At 44.6% G+C, this 9,938-nt stretch overlaps 1 long non-coding RNA gene and 1 pseudogene across 1 annotated transcript in view; both read right to left on the bottom strand.

Moving 5' to 3' along the window:
• Nucleotides 1-9,938, bottom strand: part of LOC150007362 (uncharacterized) — a 122,209-nt gene that overhangs the window by 22,669 nt on the left and 89,602 nt on the right. The window lies entirely within an intron of this gene.
• LOC150007363 (serine/threonine-protein kinase pim-2 pseudogene) lies at nucleotides 88-1,057 on the bottom strand (annotated as a pseudogene).

Raw genomic sequence — 9,938 nt, 5'->3', positions numbered from 1 at the left:
GTAACACTGGATTTTTAACAACCTGTAAAACCAGGTCAACAGATGTCCTTCTATCCCTGTGACATGGCCATAGGATGGCTAGCCCAACTAGGACGGCAGAGACCAGACCAAAGGGGTAGGACTCCCTTTAGGGTCATTGGGGGGTACATCCTCCGTTGGTGTCTGCATCCGGGGCTCCAGCAGGATCTGCTCCAGTGAAGGTCGGGCAGAAGGTTTGGGGGCCAGGCACCTTCCGTAATCTGGTCCCTCTCGAAGGGAATGTCGCTGCACACCTTGTCATAGTGACCAGACCGTGGCTGGGAGTGCATGGTACTGGTTGTGAGAGATCCGCTCCGCGGGGCGGTACACACTTGTCCCATCAAAGCCAGTGCAGGGTCCGTCATGAAGCAGGGCACCGGAACCAAAACCTTTGAGTTTGACACAGACTCGGCGGAGGTCTATCAGGATGTTTTCATCTTTGATGTCACGATGAACAACTCCATGGGCATGGCAGTGCCAAATGGCTGCCACTGCCTGGGCAAAGGGGCAATGGCTTTGGGCTTCACCCAACGGGCCCTGTTCTGTGATGTAGTCAAAGAGATCCTGGGCTGGCAAAGGCCACTCGAGGACCAGCAAGAAGCCCTCTGGTGTCTCAAACCAGTCAGCAGGCAGATCACACCAGGGTGTCCACCACCTTCACCCACCTTCCAGAGCAGTGCCACTCCCAGTGGGCATGTGACCAAGTCTGACAGTAAGCCAGCCCCGCACGCAGTTCCGTGGGATCACTTTGAGGGCCACCTGGAGTCCATCTGTGCTGCGATGTCCTGCGAGGGCAGTGCCAAAGCCCCCCTTACCCATCAGGACGCCAAGTCCGTACTCAGCCTCGACGATCCTTGCCTCCTGGCAGCGGCGTGGGGGTCACGGAGGCCACTGTGAGCCCCTGAAGAGGCTTGCTGAACATGGAGGAGGCGCTGCGCAGGTTAAGCCCACTGAGCCCACAAGGTGTAGATGCACGGGGCAGCGAGGCTGAGGAGCCAGGACTTTGGGGCGCCAGGGTGGAAGGCAGGGAAACTGGCGACCCAGAAACGGCTACAAACGGCCACAAACTGCTACAAACGGCCACAAACGGCTCAATGCTAGGATTCTCCTCACACTCCAGCCCCAACGCTACTCTATCACGTCAACTTTTAAAGGTACAGGATACCCTCCCTTTGTCCCCAAAATCAGACGAAATGTACATACAAAGGAAAATAAAGGAAAAATTACCTGAATATACTGTTTATTTAGAGTAATTCATATAAAGGCTATATATTGTTACTGTAAGTCTAATTGTGTACAAGTAATAAAGTTCTGCTACCAAAGAAACATACTAAGGTATTTTAATTCTAAAACAGATGAAAAGTCGAACATACCAGGAATTATGTTAAAATTGTTCCCCTGTGTTATGAGTGTTTCCTGGGTGTGCTGTACTGTATTAGATGCCAGGAGAGTAGGACACATGTGTCCCCTGCCCTCACGGACTGGATGCAGGACACGGTGAGCCATCTCTGCCCACTCACCCACCCGCCTTCCCTGAGGATCTTTGGGTTCCTCAGCTGTTACTGGTCTTTTAAAATCATAAGGTGGTTTTAAAGAGTGAATGAAAAACTGAGGTTAATATTGGCTGGTTACGTGGTACATTATAAGCATTCAGTAAACATCAGCTGTTATAGCTAATCACACGTTTCTTTTAGGACACTATTTAAAAAATAGATCAGAGGCTGACTTCTGGTCAAGATGGCAGAGTAGCTACATGCTGTGCTTGCCTCTTCCCATGACCACATCAAAATTAGCACTAAATTATACAACAATCATTGAAAACCACCTGAAGACTAGCTGAATTGAAGTCCTAAAACTAAGGTTATAAAGAAGCCACAAGGAGACTAGTAGGAGGGGCAGAGACACAGAAACAGGAGGGATATCTGGGATGCAGTACTGTGCTTGAGGAGCAAGAGTTTCCATCCTCACAACCTGCCTCTCCTGCTCAGGGCACCAGTGCCAGGAAGAGTCCCCACAACATCTGGCTGTGAATACCTGTGGGGATCGCACCCAAGTGAGATGAAGGGCTGCCGGAATCCCAGGCATTTCTCTTGAGTGCTTGCACACAGATTTACTCAGCCTCATTTGCTCTGGGCTCCAGTGTGGGGTGGCAGCTTGAACAGTGCCAGGGATATAGAGGAGCTGAATTGACTGGCTTCAGGGTTGAGAGGGCAGGGATCAGGGTGGTTCTCTTGGAGGACAGAGGCTGTGGCAGGTGCCATTGTTTCTTTCTTGAGGCCTCCCCAAATCTGAGCTCTCCATTAACTTGGCTAACACCACACCACCCTAGTGAGTCCTTGAAACCCAACCCAACTCTCATGCGCTGACAAATCGCTTCCACCAGCTTTTCTACAAAGGTAGCCTTACCTTAGACCTTGCTAAAATCAAAGGTTGACATGCCCTAAACAAGGAGCAGCTGACTGGCGTGCTCTGTACCTCTTGCTAAACAGCCCCAACACTAGCACAAGGGGCGACCAGTCTTAACTTGCATTATAACTCCTATCAGTTGATCCCAATCCCACCATTAGCTGTAGCTAGTGTTGCCCTGGTACATAGCTTCGACTAAGCAGCCACCAACCCAGCACGAGGCAGCTGGCCTTACTCACATTTTGGTACCCACCACAGGTCTCACACATGGTGCTAGTGGCCGCTGGCTTCAGTTCACAACATATCCTCTGGCAAGTGCCTCCAAACCTAGCAACCAACCACAGATAACATTGTAGCTCCTTCTAGGCATTCTCAAGCCAAGAACAAATGACAGCTGACCTTGGCCAGCACGAGACTCCCTCTCAAGAGTTCCAGAACCAACACACCCAGTAGATGACTTCCGGTCACAACTCCACAAATGACACATTCAAAGGACAGACTCCACTAGCACATTAGCCCCACAAAAGTAGCTTGTCTACTGTAGTAGTCACAGCCTAATGGTCAGTCCCACCCACTGATGTGCCAACAGCAGTCAATGCTCAACTAGAGCAGGAGGACACAACCCTCCTGACAGGTATTCCTGGGGCACCTAGCTTGAGTGAAGGAGACTGTACCACTGAGCCTTACAGGATACCTCCTGTTAAAGGCCACTCTGCAAAGTTTGAGAGATGTAGAAACAACTACATGAAGGCAGCCAAAATGAGGAGACAAACATTTCAAATAAAAGAACAGGACAACACTCAAGGAAAAGAACGAAAGGAAATGAAGATAGCAGTCTACCAGACAGAGTCCAAAACACTGGTTATGAGAATGTTTATAATAAAGTTAGGATAAAATCAATGAACTCAGAACTTCAACAAAGAGCTAGAAACTGTAAAAAAGAACCAGTCATAATTGAAGAATACAAGAACTGAAGTGAAGAACACATTAGATGGAAGCAACAGCAAAGTAGAAAAGCAGAGCTTGAATCAGTGATCTGGAAGACGCTGTAGAGGAAAACACCCAATTGAATAGCAAAAAGAAAAAAGAATTTTAAAAATTAGGTTAGTTTAAAGGGCCTCTGGGATAGCATCAAACATATCAACATTTGCATCATAACTTGGTATATATGGAGCATATGGTAACCACAAACAAAAATCTACAAGAGATATACTGTACAAGAAATAAAGAGAAGAAATCCAAACACAACACTATAGAAAGTCATCAATACACAAGAGAAGACAGCAAGAGAATATGAAACAGAAAAAATTATGAAACTAATCAGAGAACAACAAACAAAATGGCAATAAGTACATACCTATGACAAATTACATTAAGTGTAAATAGATTAAATGCTCTGATCCAAAGGCATAGGGTGGCTGAATGGATCAAAAAAACAAGAATTGTATTTACACTGCCTACAAAAGATCCACTTCAGATTGAGAGACACACAGAGACTAAAAATAAAGAGATGGATGTAGATATTTCATACAAATGGAAACTTAAAAAAGCTGCTGTAGCAATACTTAGATCAGATGAAATAGACTTTAAAACAAGGGCTGTTAAAAGAGATAAAAGTAGGGCATTTCTTAATGATAAAGGGATCTAACCAAAAAGAGGATATAACTCTTGTCAGCATTTACACACCCAACATAGGGAACACCTAAACATATGAAGCAAATATTGGTGGACATAAAGGGAGAGATTGACAGTAGTGAAGTCATAGTAGGGGACTCTTAACATCCTACAGACATCAGAGGGACAGTCATCCAGACAGAAAATCAACAAGGGCAGTGTCCTTAAATTATACAAACCATATGGACTTAGTTCATATACTTAGGACATTTCACCCAAAAGCGGGAGAATATACATTCTTTTCTAATGCACATACAGCGTGTCCAGGATAGACCATGTTAGGCCACAAAATAAGTCTCAATACTTAAGATTAAAAGCATACATATCCAGTATCTTCTCTGATCACAATGGTATAAAACTAGAAACCAATTGCAGAGAGAAAACTAAAAAATCCACAAACACATGGAGGCTAAATAACAGTCTACTAAACAATAAATGGGTTTACAATGAGATCAAGAATAATCAAAAGATACATCAAACAAATGAAAATGAATTCACAAAGATCACAAATCTGTGTGACACAGCCAAAGAGTTCTAAGAGGGAAATTTATAGCAAAACATGCCAACCTCAAGAAACAATCTAATCCTACACTTAAAGAAACTTGAAAAAGAAGAAAAAACATAGTCCAAAGTGAGTAGAAAAAAGAAAAGAACACAGGTCAGAGAAGAAATGAATTAAATAGAATATAAAGAAGCAGAATCTATGAAACCATGAACTGGTTCTTTCAAAAGATAAATAAATTTCATAAAACTTTAGCTAGACTTGTCAAGAAAATAAAGAGGGCCCAAATAAATAAAATCAGAAATGAAAGAGAAGTGACAACTGACACCACAAAATTCAAAGAATTATAAGGAAATAACAAGAAGCAATTATATGCCAACAATGAGAAAACCTGAAAAAACTGATAAATTTCTAGAAACATACAATCTTCTAGACCCAAAACAGAGGAGGAGTAAGTGGAAACTACGATACTTTCCTCCCAGAACCAAACTGGAATTACAACTAAATTATAGAAAAATCATCTTGGACAACCAAATGAACACTAGCTGGAGAGAAACCGTATAACCACAAACAGACAAAAGAAGGCACATCAGAACAACGTGATGAGGAGGGAGTGCAGAGGGCTTAGAAGTGTGCTGGCTGGCCCCCACAGTTGGCAGGTGAAGTCCTGGAGGGATTTTTCAGTGGCTGGGGAGTGGGGGGTGTTCCCCCTGAGAAGTGTGGAGTCTAACGCCCAAGCTGGGCTCCCCAGCCTACAGGACCAGAACTGAGAAATTGAAGACATTTTTGTATACCAACAATGAAATATCAGGGATAGAAACTAGAAAAAAAAAGATCCCATTTACTATGTCAACAAAAAAAAAAAATAAAGTACCTAGGAATAAACTTAATCAAGGAGGTAAAAGACTTCTACTCAGAAAACTACAGAACACCAAAGAAATTAAGGAAGATACAAAAAAATGGGAGCACATACCATGCTCATGGATTGGAAGAATTAATATCATTAAAATGTCCATATTACCCAAAGCAATCTCTAGATTCAAGACAATCCCTATTAAAATACCAATGGCATATTTCACAGATCTAAAACAATTTTTTCAAAAATTTTTATGGAGCCGAAAATTACCCCAAATAGTCTCATCAATCTTGAGAAAGAAGAACAAAGCAGGAGGAATCACAATACCTGATATCAAACTATATTACAAGGCCACTATAGTAAAAACAATGTGGTACTGGCATAAGAACAGACACATAGATCAATGGAACAGAACAGAGAGCCCAGAAATAACACAGATCTCTATGGTCAATTAATATTTGAGAACAGGGGCAGGAGCATAAAATGGAGTAAAAATAGCTTCTTCAATAAATGGTGTTGGATTCCCAGCCAGGGCACATTACTGGGTTGCACGTCTGGTCCCCAGTTGGGGGTGCAAGTGAGAGGCAACCACACAGAAAAAATAAATAAATAAATAAATAAATAAATAAATAAATAAATGGTGTTGGGAGATCTGGACAGGGACATGCAAAAAGAAAAAGAAAAAAAAAAAGAAAAAGAAACTAGACAACCAACTTACATCATACACCAGAATAAGCTCAAGATGGATAAAAGACTTAAATGTCAGCTGTGACACCATAAAAGTCCTAAAGGGAAACATAGGCAGTAAAATTTCAGATATCCCACACAGCAATATTTTCACTGATAAATCTCTTAGGGAAGAATAAACAAATGGGATAAATAAATAAAGGAAAGAATAAACATGGGACTACATCAAACTAAAAAGTTACTGCTTGGCTAAAGAAAACATCAGCAAAATGTAAAGGGAACTAATGGTGTTGGAAAACATTTGCCAATAATTCCTTGGACAAGAGTTTCGTCGGCGGCGGCGGCGGCGGCGGCAGCCGTCCGTCTCGAGAGACGATGGCGTAGCTTCTTGAGAGTCTATCTGCACCGCCGAGAATGGCTGTGCAGTCCGACTCAGGAGTGACAATCCCTGCCGCACTTGTTACAGGTGAAAGCAGATGGCTGTTGTTGCTGCTGTTGACGCTGCTTCCGCCTCGATCTTTTCTGGACCGCCTCCTCGTTGCGCGCAGCCTCTGTGCGTGACGTACCTTGCCTGACCGCGAACCTCCAGGCTAGGCGGTTGTCTGCTTGAACTTCCCATATGTTGAGATTGATGGAGCATTGTGTCATGTCCTTTTTGCAGATGTCTTTGAACCGCAGTTTTGGGCGCCCTGTCATCCTCTTGCCTTCTGCTAGCTCGCCATAGAGGAGGTCTTTGGGAATACGGCCTGCATCCATTCTTTTGACATGGCCGAGCCACCTGAGGCGTCTCTCACTAAGAACTGCATGCAAACTGCTCATGTTAGCTCGCTTCAGCACCTTGGTGTTGGGGACCTTATCCTGCCATGCGACATGCAGGACGCGTCGCAGGCACCTCATGTGGAAGCTGTTGAGTTTCCTTTCGTGCCTTGCGTAGGTGGTCCACGTCTCGCTGCCATAGAGGAGAGTGCTGAGTATGCAGGCTTGGTAGATGCGCAGTCTGGTTTTCTCAGTGAGGCTGGAATTGTTCCACGCTCGCCGGTTCAGTTTGGCCATAACTGTGGCTGCCCTGGCGATTCTCTGGTTGACCTCCAAGTCGACTGACAGAGAGCTCGAGATGGTGGACCCGAGGTAAGTGAAATCGTTGACAACCTCCAGGGTGTATCCGTCGATGGTGATGCATGGGGGAGTCCCCGTGCCTTGAGCCATAACGTTCGTCTTCGTCAGGCTGATGGCTAGTCCGAACTCCTTGCATGCGTGGGAAAGGCAAGTGACTAGCTGCTGGAGTCCCTCTTCGGAGTGTGATGTCAAGGCTGCGTCGTCGGCGAAGAGCATCTCACGGATGAGCACCTCTTTGACTTTGGTCTTGGCTCGTAGACGGGCCAGGTTGTAGAGCTTGCCATCGGATCTGGTGTGAATGAAGACACCCTCGCTGCAGTCCTTAAAGGCGTATTGGAGGAGCATGGAGAAGAAGATTCCGAACAGCGTAGGCGCGAGGACGCAGCCCTGCTTTACTCCGCTGCTGACTGGGAAGGCCTCAGAGGTTGCGCCGTTGTAGGACACCGTGCTGTGCATGTTGTCGTGAAAGGACATGACCACAGCAAGCAGATGTGGTGGACAGCCAATCTTCCGTAGCAAGCTGAAGAGTCCGCTTCGACTGACCAGATCAAACGCCTTCGTGAGGTCGATAAAGGCGAGGTAGAGTGGTTTATGCTGCTCATGACACTTCTCCTGCAGCTGGCGTAGGGAGAAGATCATGTCCACTGTTGATCGGCCAGCTCTGAAGCCACACTGGGACTCTGGGTAGACGCGGGAAGCAAGGGTCTGCAGGCGGGCAAGAGCGACCCGGGCGAATACTTTGCTGACGACGCTGAGGAGAGAGATGCCCCGGTAGCTGTTGCAGTCGCTGCGGTCTCCTTTGTTCTTGTACATGGTGATAATGTTGGCGTCTCTCATATCCTGGGGGATGCAACCCTCCTTCCAGCAGAGACAGAGTAGATGGTGGAGCGGCTGTAGCAGGACTGGTTTCCCGCTCTTTAGGATTTCTGGAGGGATTCCGTTGCTTCCTGGTGCTTTCCCGCAAGCGAGGCGGTCGATGGCTTTGCTGAGCTCTGCCGCAGTAGGTGGGGTGTCTAGCTCACAAGAGTTTGATCTCCAAAATATATAAAGAACTCATATGACTCAAACCAGGAAGACCAACAATCCAATTTAGAAATGGGCACAGGCTCTGAACAGACACTTCTCCAAGGAGGACATACAGAGGGTCCATAGTCATGTAAAAGAATGCTCAACATCACTAGCCATCAGAGAGATGCAAATTAAAACCACAATGAGATACTACCTCACACCAGTCAGAATGACCATCATTAACAAATTAACAACAACTGCTGGAGAGGATGGGGAGAAAAGGGAACCCTAGTGCACTGTTGGTGGGAATGCAGACTGGTGCAGCCACTGTGGAAAACAGTATGGAATTTTCTCAAAACACTAAAAATGGAACTACCTTTGATTAATCAATTTCTTCTTGGGATTATACCTGAAGAGTTCTAAAACACCAATTCAAAAGAATCTATGCACTCCTATGTTCATAGCAGTGTTATTCACAATAGGCAAGTGCTGGAAACAGCCTAAATGCCCATCAGTGGATGAGTGGATCAAAAAACTGTGGTACATTTACACAATGGAAAGAAGGAAATCCTACCTGTCGTGACAGCATGGATGGAACTGGAAAGTATTATGCTAAGTGAAATAAACCAGTCAGTGAAAGACAAATACCATATTATCTCACCTATAACAGGAACCTAATGAACAAAACAAACAAACAAGCAAAACAGAACCAGAGGCATGGAAACAAGGAACAGACTGTCAGAGACCAGAGGGGAAGGGATGGGTGAGAAAGGGGGAAAGAAGGGGGAGGGTCTAATCAAGGAATTAGTATAAATGAACCATGGACAAGGACAACAGGGTGGGGATTGACTGTGGTGGTGGTGGTGGTGGGGGGGCATGAAGAACAATGGGAGAAAAATTGGGACAACTGTAATAGAACAACAATAAAAAATAAAAACAAACAAATAAATAATGATACCACCCCCAATAAAAGAAAGAAAGAATGCAATGTCTGAAGTAAATAATATACTGCAAGGAATAAACAGTAGGTTTGATGAAGCAGAGAATCACATCAGTGATTTGGAAGACAAGGTAGCAAAAACACCCAGGCTGAGCAGCAAAAAGAAAAAAGAATTTTTAAAAATGAGGAGAGTTAAGAAACTTTTTGGACAACATGAAACGTAACAACATCCTCATCATAGGGATACCAGAAGGAGAAGAGAGTGAGCAATGGATCGAGAACCTATGTGAAGAGATAATGGCTGAAAACTTCCCTAATCTGGTGAAGGAAACAGACACACAAGTCCAGGAAGCTCAGAGAGTTCCAAACAAGGTGGACCCGAAGAGGCCTACACAAAGACACACCATAAGTAAAATGTCAAAAGTTTAAAGACAAGGAAAGAATGCCAAAAGCCACAAAAGAAAAGCAGGTAGTAACATACAAGGGACCACAAATTAGACTCTCATCTGATTTCTCATCATAAACATTTAAGGCCAGAAGGGAGTGGCATGAAACATTCAAGGTAATGAAAAGCAAGGACCTACACCCAAGGCTGCTTTATTCAGCAAGGCTATCATTTAAAATCGAAGGAGAAATAAGGAGCTTTCCAGATAAGAAAAAGCTAAGGGAATTTGTTAAAACTAAGCAACTACTGCAACAAATGCGAAAAAAACTTGCTTTAAGAAGAAGAA

Source organism: Furipterus horrens, unplaced genomic scaffold (genome assembly GCF_987537825.1).
Source record: "Furipterus horrens unplaced genomic scaffold, mFurHor1.1.pri manual_scaffold_6, whole genome shotgun sequence".
In the NCBI taxonomy this organism is placed as follows: domain Eukaryota; kingdom Metazoa; phylum Chordata; class Mammalia; order Chiroptera; family Furipteridae; genus Furipterus; species Furipterus horrens.
Note: the sequence above shows the minus strand (reverse complement) of the source record. Positions and strands in the feature narration are given on the sequence as shown.